Here is a 14038-nt window from a genome sequence, read left to right on the forward strand (position 1 = left end):
TGCTATCCTATGGTCACCCCAATTTTTGCTTTTTGCTTCACTGGTTTTCGACTTACTGAGGCTGTGGGCCTGCTAATCAGACCCCCAGCCTGCTGTTCTCTCTCTAAATTTATAATACATGTGCTATAGGTACATACCACAATTGGAAATGGACTCCTTGTCAGCCCCTGTACCATGCACTATAGGTGCTCAGGGCATAGGTGCCACCAAGGCCTACCAGGGGCTGAAGCATAGCTTTTGCCACCCCTGGCTGGTTCTTAAATTGACACAACTGGCTGATCACTCAGCTGGGGCAAGTGGGTGTAATCACCCCTTGCTTAGATATAGTATACCTATATCTAAACCTATATCTGGACACATATATAACCTGTGAGCCACTCCTATGGAAGGCCTCATCAATCCTGGAGGCAGAGTGCGTGGTTTTATGTGAGATGGAGCTCTGGCATGAGCTGAGCCTGTCTGCAGCTGTCGGGAACAACTCCCTAAGCTGATCCGGGATAATGCCATACCATATACTCTTAAGCGCCTTATAATCCTCGCGGTTATATAGCAACTTTGGTTTGGCTTTATCAAAACATGTCGTGTAAGGTGTCATACGAATTGGAATACTACCCCCTCGCCAGTTCTGGCGACGGGGGTAGCATTCCACCCTTCTAGAGGGAGAAGACATGTTACTTTACTGAAACGCGGTTGATTTAAAATGAGCCTCAGATCCACAAAATGGATGCCCCTGCCACAGACACGGGTCTGGCCTCCTGCTGCTGACCGAAACCCGGCAGAGGAGGCCTGGACAAAGAGTTTCCTGTCACAGGGCGGTGCCAAACCACCCCAGACAGGAGATAGTGGATTGGAGTAGGGAGGTTTCAAAGAAACCAGACACTGCCTGGGGAGCACAAGGCTGCCCCTTGCAGGATCCGGCCAAACCGGTTCTGGGGCCTCCCAGCCCCTGTCCCAGCGCGGCCAGGATCAAAGGAGAGGGGTGTAACCACCCCCTTCCTGGGTCCCACCCATAGGAGGGGACCTAGCAGGATGTCCAACCCCCTAGATTCGAATAAGAGGGGGAGCAGTCCCAACGGACTTCAGATCATCCTGAAGAAACATAAGAAACGAAATCTGGACCCTTCGACTTTCTACACGACGTGAGAAGACTGAAGAATCTCCCTTGTGGTCAAGGAGTGACCACCCTGTGCAAGTAGGCACCATCCAGCCCTCGACCCTTGCTTTGTTGCAGTTCCCGCCGGAACTCGAGCGACAGAGATCGACGAGATCAAGCTTGCCTGCCTTCTACCTGCCCGATCCACAGTCCCTGCAGAGCTGAGACCCGTGGAGGCGACCGGAAGCGTGGGGCACGCCATCTTGAAAAGGCCACGAGACGCTGACCGTGCAGCCCACGAGTGACCCTCGAAGCTGTGCACCGGGGTTTGAGAAGCCCCAGCCCCGAGCTCCACTTGCACCAAAGCTCACCCCTCCACACTCGACGAGTGCTGCGTGGGGCCCTTCTGCTTGTGTGCGCTCGACGCGTTGGCCCGGTCACTTGCCAGCTGGCTTGTGGCCCCTGTGCCGACGAAACCTGAAATACGACTTGCTTTTCTGGTTGCTCCAGATCTGCACCAGCTCCTGTGAAAAGGAGCACCCACTCTGACCCTCCTGGTTCGAGTGATAAGCAATCTCCCGGTTCTGCGTGGATTGCTTTTGCCAAGTGCTGTTTGCTGCAATCTTGAAGCCGACGGTGCTGACGGCGAGAGCCTACGTGGGACAGATCGTGACCTGCTCCTGGACGTCGCAGATGCCCCAGAGCCCACGTGACAGCGGAGAGAAACCTATCGACAACCGCCTGATTGCGCCCGACATTGCCTGGTTCCGTCCTGGTTCCACCCTGGTCACTGCTGAGTGACCCAGACTCTGTCCCCTCTGCTTTCAGGTACTTTTCTACTTCGATCCTCCCTTGGATCGCACCGGACACTTCTGCTTCACAGCGTCTGCAGCTGCAACAGCTCCAAGCACCAAGAACCTGCGTGACAGAACCCGACGCCACTTCGACCCTGTGCACCCACGGCCTGTGGGTGAGGTAACTTTGCAACGCCGGTGTCCTTACACTGGTACACACCTCTAGGGTCTGTGTCTAAAGTTTTGTGTTCCTAGGTTCAGCGGAAGTATCATTTAATTCACTTTAACTAACTTTTACGCACCATTGACATTACATTGGTGCGCGCCGCACTTTCCGTGCTGCACCCGTCTCCTGTGGGCTACTCCCGACTTCTTCATTGCTTGTCCTGACTGCTCCCAGCGAATCTCTAGGCCCTAGGCCTAACCATTGCTCGATAAGTGTTACTTATACCATTTTTTTAGTATATGGTCTGAGTGGCCCCCCGCCCTCAGCCATAATTGTGCCAACTTTATATGTTTAACAGTGCTTTTGATTTAACGCTTGTGCCCCTTTACTCATAAAGAGTACTGGGGAGTAATTTAGAAATAAATACATATATTTTTACAATATATACGTGTGTGGTGTCCTTTCATTTGATTACAGGATTGTATGTGGTAAAACAGCTCGCTTAACACGACCTCTTAAGTTAAGCCTTTAAGGCTGCTTAGTCCATGCTACCACTAGGATAGCTTGTCTACAAGGTTGACTTACAACCTGACATCTTTGGGGTTTGTTTGGACTGATACCCAGTGGTTCCAGAATTGGAAACACTACATATCAGGCCAACTTCTCACATCCTCACTTATTTTGCATGCTTTCATACAATTAATAAAAATAGCAACATGCATCACTCAATGTGAGTGACAGGGCACCGATGAGCGGTAATCAATCACTGCACATTTCTATCCTCGTTTCCCTATATTACGGCGGTGGCAAAGGGCCCTTAAGTGTACTCAGAAAGAGTCCAAAAGCTTAAACAAGACTCGCTTCATAAAAAAAAGTACTCTTTTCATGACTTGTCTAGATCAGGCAGGACAGGTCCAGACTACGAACCCTTCCGAGCCACCTGCTCTCTAAAACACTTCCTGGGTGTGGAAATTGTCTCAATGTTTACATCTAGTTTGAGTTTTTGCAGTTTAACTCTGTGACTTGATGAGGATTGCGTAATGAGAAGTGAACATTTACTTAACTTAACCAAATGGTGTTCATGCAAAATCTCATGCCGCTGCAAGCAGGATTCGAACCTACGTGGGGAAAACCCATTGGATTTCAAGTCCAACGCCTTAACCACTCGGCCATCGCAGCTGCGTGAGTATGATGTCACAGTTGTCGTATACGAGCCATGTACTACTCACGTCAGGCCGAGACATAAAAAATAAAGTAACGGAAGGACGGGGCACGTACCAGCCGTGCCCTGTTGTCCTCACTTATTTTGCATGCTTTCATACAATTAATAAAAATAGCAACATGCATCACTCAAAGTGAGTGACAGGGCACCGATGCGCGGTAATCAATCACTGCACATTTCTATCCTCGTTTCCCTATATTAGGGCGGTGGCAACGGGCCCTTAAGTGTACTCAGAAAGAGTCCAAAAGCTTAAACAAGACACGCTTCATAAAACAAAATTACTCATTTCGTAACTTGTCTAGATCAGGCAGGATAGGTCCAGACTACAAACCCTTCCGAGCCACCTGCTCTCTAAAACACTTCCTAGGCGTGGAAATTGTTTCAATGTTTACATCTAGTTTGAGTTTTTGCCATTTACCTTTGTGACTTGATGAGGATTGCGTAACGAGAAGTGAACATTTCCTTAACTAAACCAAATGGTGTTCATGCAAAATCACACTACGCTGCAAGCAGGATTCGAACCTGCGCAGGGAAACCCCATTGATTTCAAGTCCAACGCCTTAACCACTCGGCCATCACAGCTGCATGAGTATGATGTCACTGTTGTCGTATACGAGCCATGCTCTGCTCATGTCAGGCCGAGACCAAAAAAATAAAGTAACGGAAGGACGGGGCACGTACCAGCAGTGCCCTGTTGTCCTCACTTATTTTGCATGCTTTCATACAATTAATAAAAATAGCAACATGCATCACTCAAAGTGAGTGAAAGGGCACAGATGAGTGGTAATCAATCACTGCTTGTTTCTACCCACTTTTCCCTATATTACGGCGGTGGTAACGGGCCCTTAAGTGTACTAAGAACGAGTCCAAAAGCCTAAACAAGACATGCTTCATAAAAAAAAGTACTCTTTTCATGACTTGTCTAGATCAGGCAGGACAGGTCCAGACTACAAACCCTTCCGAGCCACCAGCTCTCTAAAACACTTCCTGGGTGTGGAAATTGTCTCAATGTTTACATCTAGTTTGAGTTTTTTCCATTTAACTCTGTGACTTGATGAGGATTGCGTAACAAGAAGTGAACATTTACTTAACTAAACCAAATGGTGTTCATGCAAAATCACACTACGCTGCAAGCAGGATTCGAACCTGCGCAGGGAAACCCCATTGGATTTCGAGTCCAACGCCTTAACCACTCGGCCATCGCAGCTGCATGAGTATGATGTCACTGTTGTCGTATACGAGCCATACGCTGCTCACGTCAGGCCGAGACCTAAAAATTAAAGTAACGGCAGGACAGGGCACGTACCAGCAGTGCCCTGTATCCCCCACTTATTTTGAATGCTTTCATACAATTAATAAAAATAGCAACAAGCATCACTCAAAGTGAGTGACAGGGCACAGATGAGCGGTAATCAATCACTGCGCATTTCTACCCTCTTTTCCCTATATTACGGTGGTGGTAACGGGCCCTTAAGTGTACTAAGAAAGAGTCCAAAAGCCAAAACAAGACACGCTTCATAAAAAAAATAATTACTCTTTTCGTGACTTGTCTAGATCATGCAGGACAGGTCCAGACTACGAACCCTTCCGAGGCACCTGCTCTCTAAAACACTTCCTGGGTGTGGAAATTGTCTCAATGTTTATATCTAGTTTGAGTTTTTGCCGTTTAATTCTGTGACTTGATGAGGATTGCGTAACAAGAAGTGAACATTTACTTAACTAAACCAAATGGTGTTCATGCAAAATCTCATGCCGCTGCAAGCAGGATTCGAACCTACGCGGGGAAACCCCATTGGATTTCAAGTCCAACACCTTAACCACTCGGCCATCGCAGCTGCGTGAGTATGATGTCACAGTTGTCGTATACGAGCCATGCACTACTCACGTCAGGCCGAGACATAAAAAATAAAGTAACAGAAGGACGGGGCACGTACCAGCACTGCCCTGTTGTCCTCACGTATTTCGCATACTTTCATACAATTAATAAAAATAGCAATATGCATCACTCAAAATGAGTGACAGGGCACAGATGAGCGGTAATCAATCACTGCACATTTCTACCCTCGTTTCCATATATTACGGCGGTGGCAACGGGCCCTTAAGTGTACTCAGAAAGAGTCCAAAAGCCTAAACAAGACCGCTTCATTAAAAAAACTTACTCATTTCGTAACTTGTCTAGATCAGGCAGGATAGGTCCAGACTACAAACCCTTCCGAGCCACCTGCTCTCTAAAACACTTCCTAGGTGTGGAAATTGTTTCAATGTTTACATCTAGTTTGAGTTTTTGCCATATAACTCTGTGACTTGATGAGGATTGCGTAACGAGAAGTGAACATTTCCTTAACTAAACCAAATGGTGTTCATGCAAAATCACACTACGCTGCAAGCAGGATTCGAACCTGCGCAGGGAAACCCCATTGGATTTCGAGTCCTACGCCTTAACCACTCGGCCATCGCAGCTGCATGAGTATGATGTCACTGTTGTCGTATACTAGCCATGCTCTGCTCATGTCAGGCGGAGACCAAAAAAATAAAGTAACGGAAGGACGGGGCACGTACCAGCAGTGCCCTGTTGTCCTCACTTATTTTGCATGCTTTCATACAATTAATAAAAATAGCAACATGCATCACTCAAAGTGAGTGAAAGGGCACAGATGAGTGGTAATCAATCATTGCGCATTTCTACCCTCTTTTCCCTATATTACGGCGGTGGTAACGGGCCCTTAAGTGTACTAAGAAAGAGTCCAAAAGCCTAAACAAGACACCCTTCATAAAAAAAATGTATTACTCTTTTCGTGACTTGTCTAGATCATGCAGGACAGGTCCAGACTACGAACCCTTCCGAGGCACGTGCTCTCTAAAACACTTCCTGGGTGTGGAAATTGTCTCAATGTTTACATCTAGTTTGAGTTTTTGCCGTTTAACTCTGTGACTTGATAAGGATTGCGTAACAAGAAGTAAACATTTACTTAACTAAACCAAATGGTGTTCATGCAAAAACTCATGACGCTGCAAGCAGAATTCGAAGCTACGCGGGGAAACCCCATTGGATTTCAAGTCCAACGCCTTAACCACTCGGCCATCGCAGCTGCGTGAGTATGATGTCACAGTTGTAGTATACGAGCCATGCACTACTCACGTCAGGCCGAGACATAAAAAATAAAGTAACAGAAGGACGGGGCACGTACCAGCAGTGCCCTGTTGTCCTCACTTATTTTGCATGCTTTCATACAATTAATAAAAATAGCAATACGCATCACTCAAAGTGAGTGACAGGGCACCGATGAGCGGTAATCAATCACTGCACATTTCTATCCTCGTTTCCCTATATTAGGGCGGTGGCAACGGGCCCTTAAGTGTACTCAGAAAGAGTCCAAAAGCTTAAACAAGACACGCTTCATAAAACAAAATTACTCATTTCGTAACTTGTCTAGATCAGGCAGGATAGGTCCAGACTACAAACCCTTGCGAGCCACCTGCTCTCTAAAACACTTCCTAGGCGTGGAAATTGTTTTAATGTTTACATCTAGTTTGAGTTTTTGCCATTTACCTTTGTGACTTGATGAGGATTGCGTAACGAGAAGTGAACATTTCCTTAACTAAACCAAATGGTGTTCATGCAAAATCACACTACGCTGCAAGCAGGATTCGAACCTGCGCAGGGAAACCCCATTGGATTTCAAGTCCAACGCCTTAACTACTCGGCCATCGCAGCTGCATGAGTATGATGTCACTGTTGTCGTATACGAGCCATGCTCTGCTCATGTCAGGCCGAGACCAAAAAAATAAAGTAACGGAAGGACGGGGCACGTACCAGCAGTGCCCTGTTGTCCTCACTTATTTTGTATGCTTTCATACAATTAATAAAAATAGCAACATGCATCACTCAAAGTGAGTGAAAGGGCACAGATGAGTGGTAATCAATCACTGCATGTTTCTACCCACTTTTCCCTATATTACGGCGGTGGTAACGGGCCCTTAAGTGTACTAAGAAGGAGTCCAAAAGCCTAAACAAGACATGCTTCATAAAAAAAAGTACTCTTTTCATGACTTGTCTAGATCAGGCAGGACAGGTCCAGACTACAAACCCTTCCGAGCCACCAGCTCTCTAAAACACTTCCTGGGTGTGGAAATTGTCTCAATGTTTACATCTAGTTTGAGTTTTTTCCATTTAACTCTGTGACTTGATGAGGATTGCGTAACGAGAAGTGAACATTTACTTAACTAAACCAAATGGTGTTCATGCAAAATCACACTACGCTGCAGGCAGGATTCGAACCTGCGCAGGGAAACCCATTGGATTTCGCGTCCAACGCCTTAACCACTCGGCCATCGCAGCTGCATGAGTATGATGTCACTGTTGTCGTATACGAGCCATACGCTGCTCACGTCAGGCCGAGACCTAAAAATTAAAGTAACAGCAGGACGGGGCACGTACCAGCAGTGCCCTGTATCCCCCACTTATTTTGAATGCTTTCATACAATTAATAAAAATAGCAACAAGCATCACTCAAAGTGAGTTAAAGGGCACAGATGAGCCGTAATCAATCACTGCGCATTTCTACCCTCTTTTCCCTATATTACGGCGATGGTAACGGGCCCTTAAGTGTACTAAGAAAGAGTCCAAAAGCCTAAACAAGACACGCTTCATAAAACAAAATTTCTCATTTCGTAACTTGTCTAGATCAGGCAGGATAGGTCCAGACTACAAACCCTTCCGAGCCACCTGCTCTCTAAAACACTTCCTAGGTGTGGAAATTGTTTCAATGTTTACATCTAGTTTGAGTTTTTGCCATTTAACTTTGTGACTTGATGAGGATTGCGTAACGAGAAGTGAACATTTCCTTAACTAAACCAAATGGTGTTCATGCAAAATCACACTACGCTGCAAGCAGGATTCGAACCTGCGCAGTGAAACCCCATTGGATTTCGAGTCCAACGCCTTATCCACTCGGATGTCACTGTTGTCGTATACGAGCCATGCTCTGCTCATGTCAGGCCGAGACCAAAAAAATAAAGTAACGGAAGGACGGGGCACGTACCAGCAGTGCCCTGTTGTCCTCACTTATTTTGCATGCTTTCATACAATTAATAAAAATAGCAACATGCATCACTCAAAGTGAGTGAAAGGGCACAGATGAGTGGTAATCAATCACTGCGCATTTCTACCCTCTTTTCCCTATATTACGGTGATGGTAACGGGCCCTTAAGTGTACTAAGAAAGAGTCCAAAAGCCTAAACAAGACACGCTTCATAAAAAAAATAATTACTCTTTTCGTGACTTGTCTAGATCATGCAGGACAGGTCCAGACTACGAACCCTTCCGAGGCACCTGCTCTCTAAAATACTTCCTGGGTGTGGAAATTGTCTCAATGTTTATATCTAGTTTGAGCTTTTGCCGTTTAACTCTGTGACTTGATGAGGATTGCGAACGAGAAGTGAACATTTACTTAACTAAACCAAATGGTGTTCATGCAAAATCACACTACGCTGCAAGCAGGATTCGAACCTGCGCAGGGAAACCCATTGGATTTCGCGTCCAACGCCTTAACCACTCGGCCATCGCAGCTGCATGAGTATGATGTCACTGTTGTCGTATACGAGCCATACGCTGCTCACGTCAGGCCGAGACCTAAAAATTAAAGTAACAGCAGGACGGGGCACGTACCAGCAGTGCCCTGTATCCCCCACTTATTTTGAATGCTTTCATACAATTAATAAAAATAGCAACAAGCATCACTCAAAGTGAGTGAAAGGGCACAGATGAGCCGTAATCAATCACTGCGCATTTCTACCCTCTTTTCCCTATATTACGGTGATGGTAACGGGCCCTTAAGTGTACTAAGAAAGAGTCCAAAAGCCTAAACAAGACACGCTTCATAAAACAAAATTACTCATTTCGTAACTTGTCTAGATCAGGCAGGATAGGTCCAGACTACAAACCCTTCCGAGCCACCTGCTCTCTAAAACACTTCCTAGGTGTGGAAATTGTTTCAATGTTTACATCTAGTTTGAGTTTTTGCCATTTAACTTTGTGACTTGATGAGGATTGCGTAACGAGAAGTGAACATTTCCTTAACTAAACCAAATGGTGTTCATGCAAAATCACACTACGCTGCAAGCAGGATTCGAACCTGCGCAGTGAAACCCCATTGGATTTCGAGTCCAACGCCTTATCCACTCGGATGTCACTGTTGTCGTATACGAGCCATGCTCTGCTCATGTCAGGCCGAGACCAAAAAAATAAAGTAACGGAAGGACGGGGCACGTACCAGCAGTGCCCTGTTGTCCTCACTTATTTTGCATGCTTTCATACAATTAATAAAAATAGCAACATGCATCACTCAAAGTGAGTGAAAGGGCACAGATGAGTGGTAATCAATCACTGCGCATTTCTACCCTCTTTTCCCTATATTACGGTGATGGTAACGGGCCCTTAAGTGTACTAAGAAAGAGTCCAAAAGCCTAAACAAGACACGCTTCATAAAAAAAATAATTACTCTTTTCGTGACTTGTCTAGATCATGCAGGACAGGTCCAGACTACGAACCCTTCCGAGGCACCTGCTCTCTAAAATACTTCCTGGGTGTGGAAATTGTCTCAATGTTTATATCTAGTTTGAGTTTTTGCCGTTTAACTCTGTGACTTGATGAGGATTGCGAACGAGAAGTGAACATTTATTTAACTAAACCAAATGGTGTTCATGCAAAATCTCATGACGCTGCAAGCAGGATTCGAACCTATGCGGGGAAACCCCATTGGATTTCAAGTCCAACGCCTTAACCACTCGGCCATTGCAGCTGCGTGAGTATGATGTCACAGTTGTCCTATACGAGCCATGCACTACTCACTTCAGGCCGAGACATAAAAAATAAAGTAACAGAAGGACGGGGCACGTACCAGCAGTGCCCTGTTTTCCTCACTTATTTTGCATGCTTTCATACAATTAATAAAAATAGCAATACGCATCACTCAAAGTGAGTGACAGGGCACCGATGAGCGGTAATCAATCACTGCACATTTCTATCCTCGTTTCCCTATATTACGGCGGTGGCAACGGGCCCTTAAGTGTACTCAGAAAGAGTCCAAAAGCTTAAACAAGACACGCTTCATAAAAAAAAAGTACTCTTTTCATGACTTGTCTAGATCAGGCAGGACAGGTCCAGACTACGAACCCTTCCGAGCCACCTGCTCTCTAAAACACTTCCTGAGTGTGGAAATTGTCTCAATGTTTACATCTAGTTTGAGTTTTTGCAGTTTAACTCTGTGACTTGATGAGGATTGCGTAATGAGAAGTGAACATTTACTTAACTAAACCAAATGGTGTTCATGCAAAATCTCATGCCGCTGCAAGCAGGATTCAAACCTACGCGGGGAAACCCCATTGGATTTCAAGTCCAACGCCTTTACCACTCAGCCATCGCAGCTGCGTGAGTATGATGTCACTGTTGTCGTATACGAGCCATGCGCTACTCATGTCAGGTCGAGACCTAAAAAATAAAGTAACGGAAGGACGGGGCACATACCAGCAGTGCCCTGTTGTCCTCACTTATTTCGCATACTTTCATACAATTAATAAAAATAGCAATATGCATCACTCAAAATGAGTGACAGGGCAACGATGAGCGGTAATCAATCACTGCACATTTCTACCCTCGTTTCCATATATTACGGCGGTGGCAACGGGCCCTTAAGTGTACTCAGAAAGAGTCCAAAAGCCTAAACAAGACCGCTTCATTAAAAAAACTTACTCATTTCGTAACTTGTCTAGATCAGGCAGGTTAGGTCCAGACTACAAACCCTTCCGAGCCACCTGCTCTCTAAAACACTTCCTAGGTGTGGAAATTGTTTCAATGTTTACATCTAGTTTGAGTTTTTGCCATATAACTCTGTGACTTGATGAGGATTGCGTAACGAGAAGTGAACATTTCCTTAACTAAACCAAATGGTGTTCATGCAAAATCACACTACGCTGCAAGCAGGATTCGAACCTGCGCAGGGAAACCCCATTGGATTTTGAGTCCAACGCCTTAACCACTCAGCCATCGCAGCTGCATGAGTATGATGTCACTGTTGTCGTATACTAGCCATGCTCTGCTCATGTCAGGCGGAGACCAAAAAAATAAAGTAACGGAAGGACGGGGCACGTACCAGCAGTGCCCTGTTGTCCTCACTTATTTTGCATGCTTTCATACAATTAATAAAAATAGCAACATGCATCACTCAAAGTGAGTGAAAGGGCACAGATGAGTGGTAATCAATCACTGCATGTTTCTACCCACTTTTCCCTATATTACGGCAGTGGTAACGGGTGCTTAAGTGTACTAAGAAAGAGTTCAAAAGCCTAAACAAGACATGCATCATAAAAAAAAGTACTCTTTTCATGACTTGTCTAGATCAGGCAGGTTAGGTCCAGACTACAAACCCTTCCGAGCCACCTGCTCTCTAAAACACTTCCTAGGTGTGGAAATTGTTTCAATGTTTACATCTAGTTTGAGTTTTTGCCATATAACTCTGTGACTTGATGAGGATTGCGTAACGAGAAGTGAACATTTCCTTAACTAAACCAAATGGTGTTCATGCAAAATCATACTACGCTGCAAGCAGGATTCGAACCTGCGCAGGGAAACCCCATTGGATTTCGAGTCCAACGCCTTAACCACTCGGCCATCGCAGCTGCATGAGTATGATGTCACTGTTGTCGTATACGAGCCATACTCTGCTCATGTCAGGCCGAGACCAAAAAATAAAGTAACAGAAGGACGGGGCACGTACCAGCAGTGCCCTGTTGTCCTCACTTATTTTGCATGCTTTCATACAATTAATAAAAATAGCAACATGCATCACTCAAAGTAGTGAAAGGGCACAGATGAGTGGTAATCAATCATTGCGCATTTCTACCCTCTTTTCCCTATATTACGGCGGTGTTAACAGGCCCTTAAGTGTACTAAGAAAGAGTCCAAAAGCCTAAACAAGACACGCTTCATAAAAAAAATTAATTACTCTTTTCGTGACTTGTCTAGATCATGCAGGACAGGTCCAGACTACGAACCCTTCCGAGGCACGTGCTCTCTAAAACACTTCCTGGGTGTGGAAATTGTCTCAATGTTTACATCTAGTTTGAGTTTTTGCAGTTTAACTCTGTGACTTGATGAGGATTGCGTAATGAGAAGTGAACATTTACTTAACTTAACCAAATGGTGTTCATGCATACGAGCCATGCACTACTCACGTCAGGCTGAGACATAAAAAATAAAGTAACAGAAGGACGGGGCACGTACCAGCAGTGCCCTGTTGTCCTCACTTATTTTGCATGCTTTCATACAATTAATAAAAATAGCAATACGCATCACTCAAAGTGAGTGACAGGGCACCGATGAGCGGTAATCAATCACTGCACATTTCTATCCTCGTTTCCCTATATTAGGGCGGTGGCAACGGGCCCTTAAGTGTCCTCAGAAAGAGTCCAAAAGCTTAAACAAGACACGCTTCATAAAACAAAATTACTCATTTCGTAACTTGTCTAGATCAGGCAGGATAGGTCCAGACTACAAACCCTTCCGAGCCACCTGCTCTCTAAAACACTTCCTAGGTGTGGAAATTGTTTCAATGTTTACATCTAGTTTGAGTTTTTGCCATTTACCTTTGTGACTTGATGAGGATTGCGTAACGAGAAGTGAACATTTCCTTAACTAAACCAAATGGTGTTCATGCAAAATCACACTACGCTGCAAGCAGGATTCGAACCTGCGCAGGGAAACCCCATTGGATTTCGAGTCCAACGCCTTAACCACTCGGCCATCGCAGCTGCATGAGTATGATGTCACTGTTGTCGTATACGAGCCATGCTCTGCTCATGTCAGGCCGAGACCAAAAAAATAAAGTAACGGAAGGACGGGGCACGTACCAGCAGTGCCCTGTTGTCCTCACTTATTTTGCATGCTTTCATACAATTAATAAAAATAGCAACATGCATCACTCAAAGTGAGTGAAAGGGCACAGATGAGTGGTAATCAATCACTGCATGTTTCTACCCACTTTTCCCTATATTACGGCAGTGGTAACGGGCCCTTAAGTGTACTAAGAAAGAGTCCAAAAGCCTAAACAAGACATGCTTCATAAAAAAAAGTACTCTTTTCATGACTTGTCCAGATCAGGCAGGACAGGTCCAGACTACAAACCCTTCCGAGCCACCAGCTCTCTAAAACACTTCCTGGGTGTGGAAATTGTCTCAATGTTTACATCTAGTTTGAGTTTTTTCCATTTAACTCTGTGACTTGATGAGGATTGCGTAACGAGAAGTGAACATTTACTTAACTAAACCAAATGGTGTTCATGCAAAATCACACCACGCTGCAAGCAGGATTCAAACCTGCGCAGGGAAACCCCATTGGATTTCGCGTCCAACGCCTTAACCACTCGGCCATCGCAGCTGCATGAGAATGATGTCACTGTTGTCGTATACGAGCCATACGCTGGTCACGTCAGGCCGAGACCTAAAAATTAAAGTAACAGCAGGACGGGGCACGTACCAGCAGTGCCCTGTATCCCCCACTTATTTTGAATGCTTTCATACAATTAATAAAAATAGCAACAAGCATCACTCAAAGTGAGTGACAGGGCACAGATGAGCGGTAATCAATCACTGCGCATTTCTACCCTCTTTTCCCTATATTACGGTGATGGTAACGGGCCCTTAAGTGTACTAAGAAAGAGTCCAAAAGCCTAAACAAGACACGCTTCATAAAAAAAAATTACTCATTT

General features: G+C 45.2%; 13 non-coding genes across 13 annotated transcripts; all 13 read right to left on the reverse strand.

Moving 5' to 3' along the window:
* Nucleotides 1-3150: 3150 nt before the first annotated feature.
* On the reverse strand, nucleotides 3151-3232 carry TRNAS-UGA (transfer RNA serine (anticodon UGA)). Its single transcript has one exon. It is a non-coding gene; the product is annotated as a tRNA-Ser (tRNA).
* Nucleotides 3233-4400: 1168 nt separating this feature from the next.
* On the reverse strand, nucleotides 4401-4482 carry TRNAS-CGA (transfer RNA serine (anticodon CGA)). The gene has a single exon. It is a non-coding gene; the product is annotated as a tRNA-Ser (tRNA).
* Nucleotides 4483-5028: 546 nt separating this feature from the next.
* TRNAS-UGA (transfer RNA serine (anticodon UGA)) lies at nucleotides 5029-5110 on the reverse strand. The gene has a single exon. It is a non-coding gene; the product is annotated as a tRNA-Ser (tRNA).
* A 543-nt stretch (nucleotides 5111-5653) lies between these two features.
* On the reverse strand, nucleotides 5654-5735 carry TRNAS-CGA (transfer RNA serine (anticodon CGA)). The gene has a single exon. It is a non-coding gene; the product is annotated as a tRNA-Ser (tRNA).
* Nucleotides 5736-6908: 1173 nt separating this feature from the next.
* TRNAS-UGA (transfer RNA serine (anticodon UGA)) lies at nucleotides 6909-6990 on the reverse strand. The gene has a single exon. It is a non-coding gene; the product is annotated as a tRNA-Ser (tRNA).
* Nucleotides 6991-7533: 543 nt separating this feature from the next.
* TRNAS-CGA (transfer RNA serine (anticodon CGA)) lies at nucleotides 7534-7614 on the reverse strand. The gene has a single exon. It is a non-coding gene; the product is annotated as a tRNA-Ser (tRNA).
* Nucleotides 7615-8763: 1149 nt separating this feature from the next.
* On the reverse strand, nucleotides 8764-8844 carry TRNAS-CGA (transfer RNA serine (anticodon CGA)). The gene has a single exon. It is a non-coding gene; the product is annotated as a tRNA-Ser (tRNA).
* A 1149-nt stretch (nucleotides 8845-9993) lies between these two features.
* Nucleotides 9994-10075, reverse strand: TRNAS-UGA (transfer RNA serine (anticodon UGA)). Its single transcript has one exon. It is a non-coding gene; the product is annotated as a tRNA-Ser (tRNA).
* A 544-nt stretch (nucleotides 10076-10619) lies between these two features.
* On the reverse strand, nucleotides 10620-10701 carry TRNAS-UGA (transfer RNA serine (anticodon UGA)). The gene has a single exon. It is a non-coding gene; the product is annotated as a tRNA-Ser (tRNA).
* A 543-nt stretch (nucleotides 10702-11244) lies between these two features.
* TRNAL-CAA (transfer RNA leucine (anticodon CAA)) lies at nucleotides 11245-11326 on the reverse strand. Its single transcript has one exon. It is a non-coding gene; the product is annotated as a tRNA-Leu (tRNA).
* A 543-nt stretch (nucleotides 11327-11869) lies between these two features.
* Nucleotides 11870-11951, reverse strand: TRNAS-CGA (transfer RNA serine (anticodon CGA)). Its single transcript has one exon. It is a non-coding gene; the product is annotated as a tRNA-Ser (tRNA).
* A 1049-nt stretch (nucleotides 11952-13000) lies between these two features.
* TRNAS-CGA (transfer RNA serine (anticodon CGA)) lies at nucleotides 13001-13082 on the reverse strand. Its single transcript has one exon. It is a non-coding gene; the product is annotated as a tRNA-Ser (tRNA).
* Nucleotides 13083-13625: 543 nt separating this feature from the next.
* Nucleotides 13626-13707, reverse strand: TRNAS-CGA (transfer RNA serine (anticodon CGA)). The gene has a single exon. It is a non-coding gene; the product is annotated as a tRNA-Ser (tRNA).
* Between the last annotated feature and the right edge of the window lie 331 nt (nucleotides 13708-14038).

Source organism: Lissotriton vulgaris, chromosome 11 (genome assembly GCF_964263255.1).
Source record: "Lissotriton vulgaris chromosome 11, aLisVul1.2, whole genome shotgun sequence".
NCBI classification, from domain to species: domain Eukaryota; kingdom Metazoa; phylum Chordata; class Amphibia; order Caudata; family Salamandridae; genus Lissotriton; species Lissotriton vulgaris.